Raw genomic sequence first — 16,081 nt, 5'->3', positions numbered from 1 at the left:
TATTTCCAATAATTTCATGATCAACAAAAGAATATTTTTTTTTTGTCAATTTAGCCTCATAGTCATAATCTCTGTTCTGTTTTTCTAATTTACCATGCTGCTATAGTAATAGATTTTAAGGCTCCTCTTTAATCCATTTATCACAACTAGTTTTATAATTAGCAATCATTTCAGGAAAATCTATTTGTACCAAATTTTTACTACAAAATCAATTTTCTATCAAAATTATAATTAAAATTTGGCTCCCTGACATTTGGAAAAAGGCAGACAGTTGCTGCAAATTGCATTTGTAAAATCAATTGCGTCATTCTAGGTAAATTTAAAGTGGTTCTCTCCTTGTGAGATAAAGAGGACTGATTGACTTTCATATACAGCAGGAGATTTATACTCTCCACTTACACTATAGGTTATACCACCCTAAAGATATGGTAAATTACATTTAAAATCATAATAAAACTTCATGGAAAGTTCATAGGTGAATCCAGGGGGGGCCTGGGGGTTGCCCCCCATTTTGTTGGAATAATTTGGTTGATTATATAGGTAATCACTAAAAGCATTACTGGAGCAGGCCCCCCTTATAAAAAGTTCTGTATCCGCCACTGAAATTACTTTAAATAAAACTAACATCAAAGGCTTAAAAACTTACAAAAATCATGTTGGGGTTTTCAATGGAAAGCAATCCAACAAAAAAAGACTTAAGGTAAAAAAAAACACTTTTGAACTTAACTTTACAAAGTCCATAAGAAATATGAAAATGAGTGTTTAAAATTCAATAATGAAGATTCAGCCTAAACGCACAACACAAGATAAAGATGACAAATCATAAACTACCTACACATGTCCATACTAGGAAAGAATTTACAAGTTTATCACACAATATGACAGAAAGGAGGTGTAATTATACAGAGACCACTTTGAATATTCAGAATCAAACCAACATATTGATGCAAATATACAGCAAAAAAATAAAGCAATTTATCAATTTGTGACAAAACATAAAAACTACTGCACTCCAACTATTGATGGCATAGTGTCAACAAAAACAAAAATGCATTTACATACTCAAAAACATTAGAGATTAACTATATTGTTATCAATATTATCAAATCAAATTTAATTTGTAATGATTCACATTGAATCAATAGCCAAGAGTTGACAAAAACAATCATACATTTTACCTACTCAAAAAGATGAGAGATAACATTGTTATTATCAATATTACTAAATCAATTCTGCTTTGTATGGATTCACATTGGCATTCTATATGTGACCAATGACAGACCACATACCTTCATCTATTTACATGGATTTATTGAAATGACCAAGAACAGCACACACATTTTATGTCTTTCTGAGAGTGAAACAAATAATAAACCCACTTCAAACCATTTGCATGATTCTATAACAACCACACTATAGGTATTGCTGCAATACACATAAAGATTGACATATTTCAGTGCTAAAGGCAACATCATCAGGATAAAAACAATGCAGAGAATCCTGCTTAATTATAAAACGTACACCAAATATTCTTGACCCATACCTTGAAACATATTGAACATTGACAAATGAAATATATAAATTTGGTCAAAGCCAAAAATACCTGCCAGACAGACATGAACATCTCAAAATCATTCCATACATCAAATAAAGTCTGCCTATTGCTCATAGAACGTGTATTAGAAAAAACATACCAAAATGCAAAACAATTAACATTGACCAATAAACTGTGAAAATGAGGTCAAGGTCATATGAAACCTGACATGTACACTTACAATCAACCCATACACAAAATAAAGATGACCTCCTGAGAACAGTATCTGAGAAAGAGATCTAATAGTATAACTTAAACCTTGATCACTAATCCATGAAACAAGGTCAAGGTCATGTAAACCCTGTCAGAGGGACATGTATACCTTGCAAGGAAAATATGAGGAACCCATTACCAAACATATATATAGTTATATCCTATCACTCAAAGTTAGTTAGAAATGATATCTATATCACATGACGAAAACTTTACTTTTTAATATGCAGTTGCTGCACCATGAAAATAAGGTCAATGACAACAGAAATATTACAGACAGAAGCTGTGTAATATAATGCATCTGTGTACTGTATAAGGTATGAAGTCTTCAGGTATTCTACCCACTGAAATATAAAGCTGAATCAGTGAATACAAAAAGCTAGCCAATGAAAAGGGGTTTTGTAATTCCTTAGGTAACCACTCCATACCTTTTTATGTCTTAATCATAGCAACCACCCCTTTTAGAATTTCACCTTTGGCGATTGTCAGCAGGTCAGCTGGTCTGAGGTCAATGACTTAACTGAACACCTGCAAGTGCATAATCATAAGCACAAGGAGTTTAATAACCTAAGATAGTGGATAATTACATTTGACCAACCAGGTGAAACTTTTTACATGTAGTCACTATTCTTTCAGTAAAAGGATACAAGTTATACATTTGTACCCTGTAATTTACAATTCTGTTTAGCAAAATTAAGTGCAATCTTTTTGTAAATAACCAGATTGACAGTTTTGAAAACCAATCAAATCATAACATACATATTTTGTATTCCAATCTCATCTTTTCAATAACAAAAAAGAAAGATAAGCAACTTATTTATCTGATTTAATTAGCAACTTTGAATGCATATTATCTGATTTAATTAGCAACTTTGAATGCATATCACTTTAGGTCATATTAGGTATGAATGAAAAAAATATTTCTTTGCCAAACTACTATCAAGCACTCTTTTTTCAATCAGACAGCAACTTCCCATAAAAAAAGCCCCACAAGTTTATTAAAGAATTCCATGCCAAAAGATAAGCCTAAATGATAACAGAAACTGACATCTAATACATTTATATTTGGATGTTATTGATGCAATTTCACTGACCTACAGGTGGTTCAATAAAATATGACTTACACAATCATCATCTTACATGTAACGTGTTACAGACTTATGTATCTTATACAAATGTGCATAAATCTATGTCAATCATAGAATTTATGTCAAGGACTATGTTATAGATACTTCAAACAACTTCTCTGCTGCAATAATTTTGCTCAGCACACTGCGCAGAAAAGTAATGATAATGACCAATATTTTTTGTTGTTTAGAAACAGAGTTTTGTAAGGTTATCCAGGATCTAGAAATAAACCTTGAGTCTAATTGCTTGCCTTAAATGCACTGGAAAGAGGCTAAAAAAATAAATATCGAAAATATATATTGACTTGGTTTATTGAAAGATGAATTAGACCTCAACATATATATAGTTAAACACCTGTCATATAGTAAATAAAGTCTGTATGTTGCCTAGACTTGCTACATGTCCCTTCCTAATTATGTTTTTTCTTTTTTTTTCAATTTTGCCCCTTTTATAATTTTACTAGGAGATTACAATTATACTGACATCTGCATCTCCAAGGTCAATCAGTAGACTGGCACTTAAATTATCAGTAAACATAAATTAGTAAGAGAAAAATAATAGAAAGGGAATTGTAGCAAGTCTGTATGTTGCCCTGAAATGTCTTAGACTTAGGTTTATTTCTGTCTTTGGGTGACTGTTTCATTGATGTAAACACAGACATCTCCTTTAATTCATTAATACAACTGTGTTCATTTGAATCAAAGTGAAATAATTTGCAATTATCTTGGTTCAAATTACTTTCATCAGCATGGCCTATATATACAAGTACTGGCTTGAAATAAAATGCTTGTTATTTCTTGTCGCAGTGCCAAAAAATCTATTTATTCCTTGCACTCTATCAATGACTACTCCTTGTGTGTTAATTATGCCTACAACACTGTTGTAAATATACAAGCTTTCCTACATGTAGAAAGTATCTGTCAATTGTTTTTATACCATATACATGTGTTACATAACATTCGTTCATTATCAATTACATTGATGTCAGAAACATTTATTACAATATTAATTATTTCTTGAGGTTTAACCCAATATTTTCCTTGTCAGATGAATCCAAATGTATAAAAAAACACAATTCTTTTCCGGAATATCTAATTACTCTGAACAAAAATATTTTAAATAAAACATGAAATTGATATTTAGGTCACATCAACCTCTTGATATAAATTTTTAATAAGTCAAATCCTCATGTGTTTGATGATCAAAGTTTCATGTATGTTAAACCTAAATTTAAATATAAATTTTCAACACATAATTTTTTGTCTGATGGAATCATTAAGTATATTAGCTCCAGCTAAATTCAACCCTTTCGCCGATCCGGGATTCACGCTTCAGACAGCTGACGATGAGTCCCGTTTTACCGGGATCGGAATACCTCTTTTATATTTCCCGCTAAAACCAGTGCAAACATGAGTCATCTTTCTTTGATGTATACCCAGATGAAAGTGTAAACATGGCGCTTCCGTTTGTTGAAAACCGTGTCAAAATCAGAGGAAATTTACTGAATTTACAAGAATTTGAAATGAGGGAACATTTTTTTTGAAAGAAAACGGAAGAATTGAAGACAAACTAGTATACTTTTTTGACATAAAATGTTGTTTTATGTACAAAACAACATCGTTCAGTGTGAGAAATTTGTACAGCCTCGTAAAAATTTTCAAAATTTTGCCGTTTTGGGTTAAAAAATTAGGATTTGGGGTCAAAGAGCAGAATTTTGAGAATTTCACCTAGATAATGCAGAAAATTTGAAAATTTCAATTTTTTGTGAAGAAAAAATTATCAAAACATGAACAAAACTGTGTTTAGTGTTAGTGAATGATACATGTATAAATACACAAATAACTACAAACAAGTTTTTATTGCCATTTATTATGAAGATCTCCCACTTAAGTAATAGTAGCCAGGGAAGCCATCGTCTCAGAGAAGCTTCAGTCTGGGCAGCAATCGGTGAAAGGGTTAAATTGTGTTTTTTTTATTCTGTCATATTTCATTATATTATGACACAAAAAATTACATGCATCCTGGACTCATCAAATCTTTTGGGACTCACGTGCACCATTTCTAAAAGTGATGAGTTCCAGGACTAACAATGAATAATTCCTAGTGAGAACCCTGTGGATAATGGACATTGTATACCTAGTTTGAGTTATTCAAAAACAGTAACTGGGATTTTTCAAAAGTTTTATGTAACAAATGACAGTAGTGACACTTCAGATATTTTTTACTGTTAAAGAATATTGAAAACTTTCAATGCTAACAATGGGAGATAACTGTATTGTAATTTAAGCTCTGATGGCATCAATTAGTGATTAAATGTTAGCAAATGAAGTTTACTGACGATGCAATTTTTTAAATCTAGAAAACTACAAAATGTTCATGACCATGATGACATAGTTTGGTTAAATTTGGACCAGTAGTTTTAGAGAAACTTTTTGTAAAAGGTAACAGACACCAAGTGATGAGAAAAGCTTCCTGTCAGGTGACCTTAAAATGAAACATAAAAAGTACAATGTCTAAAAAAAACTAAATTTTACCGTAACACTTGTCTTTGTTAGTTATTCCACAACAAATCTCTGACAGGTTGTATGATGAATAAGCCTAAATTCAGCCTGTAATAATAATAAGGAAAACTCATATATATTTTTTTCATTGACAGATTTCTTTACATGCGAAAGGATGTTTGATATAAGAAATTTATTTTCAACATTAAGAAACAATGTTTATTGTGAACAGATACTGATCACCGCACATACATAACATACATGTATATATGCAAAGTCTTTTCTCATTCTTTTGAAGTTCAAAAGTCCTAAGCAGCAATTTTCCATTTTCACTTTATATTTAATAGGTTAACAACTGAAATGAAGTTTGTTATTCTGTCATAACTGGGAACAGGATATCTGACATCAATAAATGTGTCTGGTCATACCAATGAGATAAGGACGTTGAATTCTTTACAAAATTGATAAAATAAAGTCACTTTTTTTTCATTTAGTTTTCAAATAAATAAAGAATCATTACATGCTTGCATCACACATGTGTTTCTATCAACACACTACACAATGTTCAGGGTATCAACAAATGGAAGTTTTTAACAACCTTGACTGGCTATACAGCCCTTGCACAGTCGTATTCAGGGTATTTAACTGTATACTGCCATCTAGGATTGTAAAATAGGAGTTCACAATAGGTTTAATTCTTTACTTAAATCTGCAAATTTTGAGACAGATTGGCAATTATTGGGATTAAACTATTTTTTAGAATAAAGAAAAATAAGTGATTTATTGCATTATCCATACTGATTCATCAAATACCATTTATATTTTTAAGGATTTAACTCAAATTGCAATCTTGCCATGCAAGGGGAGATAACTTAAGTAGAAGCTTTTTTTTTTTTTATTAATAAAGGAATGAGAAAGGAAATTAACCCAAACTTGTAGCAAGGAAACAAGCTTGTTGATACCATTTTTACTTATATTTTTCATAAAGGATATTTAACAACCTATACTCACATATTTTATTTTCAAAATTCGATCTCATAGTTTTTTTTATTTACAAAGAGGTGTTTTTTTCTGAATAATCTTTGAAATTTTATCTTAGTACACAATAGTAATACATGTAACAATTTTTTTAACTTTGAATTAGAAAGGTAATAAAACATTTTTGGGTTCAAATACACCATTGAAGTCCAAAAGCAGAAAAATATATGAATATGAAAGTTTTATTTTGATTCGATTCACATATATTATAACAAAACAAACATAAGCTCTTGAGAGCTTTTTACTCAATATAAAATAACATAAGCACAACTAGTCCAAATAAAAAGCAATAAGGTCTTTCCTCTCGTAGATTTTAATTTTTTTAATTTTTTAATTATGACATCTTGAAAGGCTATTATATTTTTTTTCTTTGACGCTTTACATCGATGTAAGGCGTCAAAGAAAAATAAACAGCTGTGCCATGAGTGCATGATACGCCCTTTGTCTTCTGTGAGAAGTTATATGCAATAATCGGGTATCCAGTCGTTCCAGCCCAAAACCAATCCGGCCCCAAGTCAATCCGGCCAAAAGTCGATCCGACCCAAGTCGATCCGGCCCACGTCGATCCAGCCCCAAGTCGATCCGGCCCCATAATAAAATATGAAATAACTATATTGATTTTGGAGGAATTTGTTACACATTTTAACAGTATAAATGAAATTTGCAAAAAGTGTCTGATGATGAATGACAACAGGTAAGTGAAGTATTGGAGTACCAGTTAAAAAAAACTATTTTAAATCAATACGAATATGAGTGTTATTGTGTCGCTGGTTGTATAGCAGCTTCAACAAATTTTAAAATATGAAGTTATTTTCCATGATAACTTTAACTTTGAATGTCATGGCGATTTCATTTTTTTTTTAGTTCATACACAGAATATCTAAATAAATATTTACAGTCCACTGGAACCTATAAAATTTAACTCATCATAATGACTTGATAAATCAAATTCTGTCTTTTCTTTTATAGAAAGGATTCGGCAAATCAAACTACATTTCTCAATTTGAGAAATTTTAAGAACTTAAAAAAAAAAAAAAGTTTGTATGTATCAGCTTGGGGATCGGCTTGTAAAGTTGTGTATGTAACTATTTGTTATTACACAAGATGAAAGACTTGTTATAATCAGTCAATTGAAAAGAAAATGCTAATTACTGCTGATTAATGTTGATGTCTGAATTCTTCTATATACGTTTTAATATAATTATACCCAATAATCTTGAAAACTTGTAATAAAACATAATCAACCTAGTTGTTTTATACTCATCTGCATGAAGAAAATATTTTTTTATTTTTTTTACCGTACACCTCTTACATTATAATAAAAATCATAAATATTTAAGAATTACATTAATTATATATCTTTATTTTTATTCCTTATAAATATATTTTTTATTGGGGCCGGATCGACTTTACATATGGGCCGGATCGACGTGGGGCCGGATCAACGTGGGACGGATCGACTTGGGACGGATCGACGTGGGACCGGATCGACCCGAAAGCCAATAATCGTAATTTAAATAATTTCTGAGAAACGGTGCAACATGTGAAAAAAAACTCAATGACTCCAAATTTAGATTTTGAATCATCACCAAAAAGTATACAGATATTTATATTAATATAACTAAGAAGTGTTTAAAGTTTTAAGCAATAATCATAATTCGTTTATGAGATATTGCGCGACATGTGAAAACCCACCCCCTTTTTTTATAAAAAAAATTAATAATCTTCCCATGGATAGAAAACAAGTGCCTGTGGGCTTAAAACAGCCTTCCTAGACTTCATAATTATTTGGACTATATCAAACTATGAGATATTTGAGATATTGTATGCTGTTCTGAAACAAAACAAAATAAAAAATCTTAAAATATATTTACAAAAAAAAGTGATAGTCAAGATGTTTTTCTCACCCTTTTTAAAATGTCCAAAATATGGTCATCATGGTCACTTACCGCAGGGTTTTTGTACTATGATTTTATGGGCTTTTCTGATAGCTAATGCAGTTTTCCCAGCAACAGAAATTTGGAATGATGAAATGTTTCCGCCGGTCACTATATAAGGATGTAAGGGGCACCGAAAGAACTATGTGGATAAAAATTACAGCAATCACTGCAATGTGAATGAGTAAGTCGAAAAATATTATTTTCATGTTAAACAACTACAAGAAACAATGTACTTAAAGTTCAAAAATCTTCAGTTTTTAGTTATAAATATTAACTTTTTAACGATGTAAGCGATAGTTTGTATGGGTCTCACTAATTAGCAACAAGAAGCGTTAAGAAGCGACAAGAAGCGTCAAGAAGAATAATTTTAGCGACAAGAATTTTTATTATTGTATTGCATCATAGATGAAGAAATTAAATATTTGTAAGAGCAAAGGAAATGCACACGCTATAAAATGAAGATTTTTCACTTTCCTTTGAAGGATTTATTGAAACAAAAACATGAAATATTATTTCCTTTCTTTCTAATTTTATTGTTCAATTCATTTTTTCTGATAGAACCAACGTAAGCTGTGACTTCACACTAAGGTAATACACAATGTAGAACATCAAATGAGATTAACGAGGCGCGTGTCCCTTGTTTTATTGCTACAATAACATCCAATTAACACCTTCAACTTTGTACACGCGTCAGACTATGCAATTACACGCGCCAGAATAATATACAATCATTGTAAATAGTGAACACCTGTTGAAAAACTCAAGATTGTCATTAATTTCCTTTAATCTTCAATCAATATGCATAAACATGCTAAATATCGTTAAATGAGTGAATACACTAAATAATATGAGGAAAATATTCACATTTTAATTATGTTTTCCTCTTGTTTGATTTCAGTTCTTTGTATTTCACAATTTGTGTCTGTATTTTCAGGACAATGATGTACAAATAATTCATTTTGCAAGCTTAATATATATTGTACAAATCAGTAGAGTTTTTAAAAAACCAAATTATAAGATAAGTATATTATTGTTCTAAACACAAGGAAAAGTAATCTCATAATATATACAACAGAGTAAACGTAATACTCAGTCTGGCTGTTATACTTGACATTCATAATAAATTATAAAATATCACTGTAAATAAATGTTTCAATTTTTTTCTATCAAATGAATGTTAACTTTCTTGTTGCTAAAATTGTTTTCTTTTGCATAGTCTTTTAATATTTATTTGGAATAAGTAATTTTGATTAAAAAATTTGTTTTCTTGTCGCTTAATAGTTTCTTGTCGCTTCTTGTCGCTAAAATAATTCTTCTTGTCGCTTTTTGTCGCTTAAATAATTCTTCTTGTCGCTTCTTGACGCTTCTTGTCGCTAAAATTCTTCTTGTCGCTAATTAGTGAGACTGGTTTGTATGTATGTTGATCCCTCCCTTATTGGATCACACATAGATAGTGTACCCACCACAGAGAGGCGCGAGGATACAGTGGGTACAATCGGGATTAATGGATGTGTCAATAACGTATTTACAAGGAAAATCCATATCTCAATCAAAAGTATTTCAAGGACACCAGGCACTATATCAGAAAGTCATTTTTTATATTTGTCGGCATTCAAATAGGAACGAACCGTGCGCCTTTCCTAGCCGACATTCTATTATTTTAGTTATATAAGTCGTAGTTCCTTCAGACACTTGCAAAAAAAAAAAAAACAACCCAAAGCATATCAAAGAAGTCAGATCATTTTATTTCAAATTCAGATATATTGATGATGTGCTTTCCATTAACAATCCTTATTTTTTTTCTTTTATTGGGTGCCATAAATATCATTCAGAACTAGAAATCAAGGAAACAGCAGAAACGGCTTCCAGCGACCAATTTCTACTTATGCCTGGCGCTGATTTTTACTTGAGGCAACTTTGTACCATAATGTATGACGGTAAATGAGACAATGTAAATTTTAAAATTTAACAATCCCCCTACCTTAGTAACACTGGCATATACCTGAATATGAAACTTATACATTTCCTAACTCGGTATTCAAGAGCTTACCACTGCTACTTGGACTTCTTTACCAATGTCTGAGCAGATAGTTGATGAACTAGAGTTATCATCAGTAGTGTCATTGAAAGTCTTCAGCGTCCTTCTAAAAAAATCATCGGAAGATACCAAGACATTGTTAATAAATGTTACGTCAGCCATAAAAGCAACAGGCACGAAAGATGTAAAACAAATCAAACTAGAATACCTACGGTCTTAGTTTTGATTTTAAAAACAGTATTACCGCTTCTAACATAACAATTTTGAGAAAATTTTCAATGAGGTTTTGATTTAAGTTTTTATCCTCATCATCACAGGAACATATGTATTTTAAAACATTTCCTGCCACTGTTATTAAAATGTTGATACAAGTTTTTAAAACCAGCTTACCTTTTCCCTTTTTAGTGATTTTCACAATGCCATGTTTTCTAGTTTCTCAGCAGATGTCATCTTTTCATAATGTCATATATATATCCTCTTAAAAAATTACAGTTTGTGATGTTTGATTTGGAGGATTCATATTTTAACAGACTATCGGTATTCCAAAAGGTACTAATTGTGCACCCCTACTAATCGATTTGTATTTGTACTCGTATGAAGCAGATTTCATTCAAACCCTTCTAAAAGACAAACAGAAAAAAGGGACGATTTCAACTTCCCAATTATCAATTTCCCATTTCTCAGCAGTAACATATCCTCTGCCCCCACCTGTATGGTGTTTACATATCTCAATTAATACGTTATTCTCGTGCATGTTCACCCTATACGGACTTCATATACAGGAGTGTGCTCCTAACGCAGAAACTGCTCAAATAAAGTTATGAGGAGAACAGACTAAAAATGACAATCCGTAAATTTTACGGACACCATCACGAATTGGTTGATCCATACGATGTATCTTTGTCCAAACTAACTATGGACATTTTTACATTTAATGTATTAACGTTTGTAGTTGTAAATCGTATTTTTTTTCTGTTGTATTCTTGTGTTGTGTTGGGGATAACTAACTACTCATCCAGTTTATTTGGTAGATTTAATTTTGGATCAACGAAGATTACACTATATATTTGGTTTGCAGTTTGATCAGAAGAAACAACCACAAAGCTAGATAATACTATTAATTATCTAATTATTACTACAATTAAATATTAATTAGTATTATAATTTTCAGTGTTTTTAATATAAGTTAGATAAGTCATACAGATCTAATCTTGAATTTCATCCAAATTCTTTCTTAATTTTCGGAACAAGTTTTAGAAATTTAAATGTTACGTCACTTTTGGTGTTGCATTGAGTATGGCTAACAGGGGTATGATTTTGTAATGTATTCGTTTTTATTCTATAGCTAGTCACCACTTCAGTTTAATCATGTATATCTATTATATAGTCATTATATAAATTTTACTGTTTGCAAAACTATGTATTATTCTTGATAATAATTATGTTTTTGTCCCAGGCGGATAACCCTGGCCTCACAACTTTTTGGAACTTTTGGTCCTCGGCGTTCTTCAACTTTGTAGTTGTTATGGCTTTCAAACTTTTTACCTTTGAGCATAGTTTTGTGTGGACGTAGCGCGCGTCTGGCGTATAAAAATATTTTTTAACCTGTTACCTTTTGATGGCTATTATTCATTTGTTTCTCTGTCCTATATTTTCTCCCATTTATCTGTTTGTTTATTGTAAACCTGTCGTGTAATGTTGTCATTTTAATGTTATAACACTGCCATTAAGTGGGAGGTTTGGCATGCCACAAAACCAGGTTCAACCCACCATTTTTTCATAAAATGTATTCAAATTTATTTTTGAGAAACAATCTCTTTGAAAATCTGCAACCTTTTGGAAGAATATCAAGATAGAGTTCATTATTAAAGACAGCAATAGTATACCGCTGTTTAATAGTAATAAATCGGTTAAAAAAAAACTCGGGTCACAAACTAAAACCGAGGGTAACACAACAACTACAAGAGGAAAACAACGAAATAACAGAAACGTCAATTTGAAAGAAAAAAAGCAAACAAACAAACAACCGCCAACATGCATAGAAACGGACTATCTGATAACAGCTATCATATTCCTGACTAGGTTCAGAACATTTTGATACATACAATCTAATACCCTCTCATCTTACAATAGTATTAAAGCATTTGACTTTTGAACACTTTACACAAGTATTCCACATTCCAAACTAAAAGACTAATTGAAAGAGTTGGTATTGCTTTGTTTTATAAAAAAAAAATGGCAAATGTAGATACAAGTATCTTCTCTTGGGGAGGGATAAATCCTACTTTTTAAAGAATCACTCGGATTCAAGCAACAAATTCTCTGAAACTGACATTATCAAGATGCTTGATTTCTTGATTGATAACTATTTGTTACGTTTGAAGGACTTGTCATGTTTTCAACAGACTGTCGGCATTCCAATGGGAATCTATTGTGCCCTTCTGTTTGCCGACTTGTTTCTTTATTATTATGGGCTGACTATATACAGGAACGTTTAAGGAAGAAAGATAAGCAGTTAGCAATATCCTTTAACTTTACTTTCCGCTAGATAGATGATGTTCTCTCACATCAGCTTCCAAATTGTGAACTTTCCATTTCTATGTAGCAACATTCCAGCAGCGCCTGCATACGGAGTATATATCTCCCAATTGATACGATATTCCCGGGCTTGTATTTCCTATCATGATTTCCTTGATAGAGGATGGCTGCTCACAAGGAAGCTATAAAACCAAGAAATCCAAATGGTGAAGGTTTAAATCATCCCTTCGTGAATTTTACGGACGCCATCAAGAGCTGGTTGACCGTTATGGAATAACTGTTTCACAGATTATATCAGATATGTTCCTTATGTCCTAAATACAATCCACTTCCCTTTTCACCACCTTTGACATTCCGAATTAGACTATTTACCGGGGTTGTAATAACATGAGCAGCATGACGGGTGCTACACATGGAGCAGGATCTGCTTACCCTTCCGGAGCACCTTAGATCACCTCCAGTTTTGGTTCTGGTGGTGTTGCTTAGTCTTTAGTTTTCTATGTTGTATCTTGTGTAGTATTATTTGTCTGTTTGTATTTTTATTTTTTAGCCATGGCATTGTCAGTTTATTTTCGAATCGATCTATGAGTTTGACTGTCCCTCTGCTATCTTTTGGCCCTCTTTTTACTGCTGGTGTACGTTTCTTCCCCGACGGTATCATCAGCCCAGTAGACTAGTTAGTACTTCGGTCTTGACATGAATATCAATTATATGGTCATTTTTATAAATTTACTGTTTGCAACAGTATGAATTATTCGAAATAGTAAGGATTGTTTTATCCCAGGCATAGATTTCTTAGCTGTATTTTGCACAACCTTTAGATAATGTTAAACAATTCAAACGAGAAAACTAACGGCCTTATTTATGTAAAAAAAAAATGAACGAAAAAAAAAATGTAACACATAAACAAACGACAACCACTGAATTACAGGCTCCTTACTTGGGACAAGCACATACATAAATAATGTGGCGGGGTTAAACATGTTAGCGGGATCCCAACCCTCCCCTAACCTGGGACAGTAGTATAACAGTACAACATAAGAACGAACTATAAAAATCTGTTGAAAAAGGCTTAACTCATCAGATGAACAAAAATACAAGTGGACGTGGCCGGGTAAGTCCTTTATCAGATTGCAAAATCAAAAGCTCAATCATATCAAACAAATGGAAAACAACTTTCATATTCCTTACTATGTACAGGTATTTCTGTATGTGGTAAATAGTGACTAAACCTGGTTTAAGAGCTAGCAAACCTCTCATGAGTATGATATTCGCATACAACAGAAATGGTCTACGTTTAGGATCTTTTTACATTCAATCTTTATGGTAATATTCTATTTATGCGACTGTCATACTAGTGAGTGGTTTAGCTAGTTATGAAACCAGGCCTTATCCACCATTTCTACTTAAGAAAATGCCTGTATCAAGTCAGGAATCAGACAGTAATTATTCATTCTTAGAATGTGTTTAAGCTTTTGATTTTGACTTTCCGTTATGAATTTTTCTAGGAGATCAGTATTTTTGTGATTTCATTTTTACTTTAAGCATGCATTATCATGTCGTCATTCACCTCAAAAGCTACCAACACCTCAAAACAGACCTATTCAGAAAGGATATACTTATGTCTGGTCATTAAAGACAGCATTTTTGGGAATAAATATTGATTCACTCATAGGGCCTTTGCATCGAAAATTAAACTTATTCACTAGTTGTTGGTATGATACGGATCCTTTTCTTCTCGTATTTTTTTTTTTATAAATGTATGACACTAAACCCCGTGTGGGAAGGATATGCCTAATTTTCATATGATGAAGAAAAGATATTTCAACCAGTTTAACTGAGGTCTGGAGCTGGCATGTCAGTACTTGCTGGTAGTCGGATATTAATGTATGTGTCATTGTCATTTTGCCTAGTTTCTTTTGCTTTCATAATGGGTTCATAATGTTCAAATGTTGTAGTCGATTTGTGACTTTCGAACAGCGGTTTACTACTGTTGCCTTTATTTACATATTCTAACATTGAACTCAGACTTCATTAAAATTTACTTTACTGTGCGTTTTGATATGTGTTTGTTTATTTTACATTGACTATAAGGATAGGAGATGTTTAAGAACTCACAAAACATGTTTAACCCCGCCGCATTTTCACATCTATTCCAGAAATTGTATACAGTTATTTTGAATAAACAGATAGGATTGTTTATACCCATACATATAAACCTTCGCTATAGTGTATGACATCTACAGTTAGTGCAGAAGCCTTCGATAAAAAAAAATACAAACACATAAGTTGAAAAAAAACAGCAATTCCATGTGGTAGAATATTACATTTATTGACATTTTTACACACGTTTATAAACAATCAACAATCAATAATCAACATACTATTAGTTACATAGTGTGCTAGTGACCTAATACGGTATATATGGGGTCAGTAAATTCCATATGGGGTGAGAGCGAATACGGTATATATGGGGTCAGTAAATTCCATATGGGATGAGAGCGAAGCTCGAATCCCCATATGTAATTTACTGACCCCATATATACCGTATTACGTCGATAGCACACTATATAACGAATTTATCATGTTTATCTTACCGACTATCTTAACTTGTAAAATATAGACTTGTGATCTATCAAAATGAGCAAGCCATTGTTCAATACTGTTAGCATTAAGAAACTACTTCCATTGATCCTACAAGAACAATAGCCAACGTTAACAACTTGTTAGGTTTAAATGTGTTCAATGAATTTATTTCAATCTTAATCATAAATTTCTTCGTTTGTTGAAACCTTTAAAATGTTTCCTCAGTTCCATTTTGTTTTTATAAAGGGACGTAACACCACTACTAACCGTGTATGAAATAAGGCCCGCCTCCCTACTACCTGATATGGAATATAAAGGGACGTAACTCCATTACTTGCGGTGTATGAAATAAGACCAGCCTCCCTACTAACCTAATATCAAATATACACGGTCTTCACGCGGACGCTTTTAGCCAATCGCATTCCTAGAAATGTATAGGAGGTAAGATGATGAGAAATATTAGCTGTAAGAAGGAGCCAACAGCCAATCATCAAGGAAAGGCAAG

General features: G+C 32.0%; 1 protein-coding gene across 3 annotated transcripts in view; it reads right to left on the bottom strand.

Moving 5' to 3' along the window:
• The window catches only part of LOC139524201 (b(0,+)-type amino acid transporter 1-like), a 49,514-nt gene extending 40,971 nt beyond the window's left edge, over window positions 1-8,543 (bottom strand). Inside the window, exons 1-2 of one of the 3 annotated variants that reach the window (XM_071318844.1) lie at window positions 8,424-8,543; window positions 5,470-5,544 (exon numbers count right to left, since the gene is read on the bottom strand). The gene's annotated coding sequence lies outside the window, so the exon portion shown is untranslated. Of the gene's footprint in view, window positions 1-5,469; window positions 5,545-8,381 lie in introns of all 3 variants that reach the window. The other 2 variants (XM_071318846.1, XM_071318848.1) reach the window with 2 other exon arrangements.
• Between the last annotated feature and the right edge of the window lie 7,538 nt (window positions 8,544-16,081).

The sequence above is a fragment of the Mytilus edulis genome, chromosome 5 (genome assembly GCF_963676685.1).
Source record: "Mytilus edulis chromosome 5, xbMytEdul2.2, whole genome shotgun sequence".
NCBI classification, from domain to species: domain Eukaryota; kingdom Metazoa; phylum Mollusca; class Bivalvia; order Mytilida; family Mytilidae; genus Mytilus; species Mytilus edulis.
This window is presented reverse-complemented; position numbering and strand designations above follow the sequence as displayed.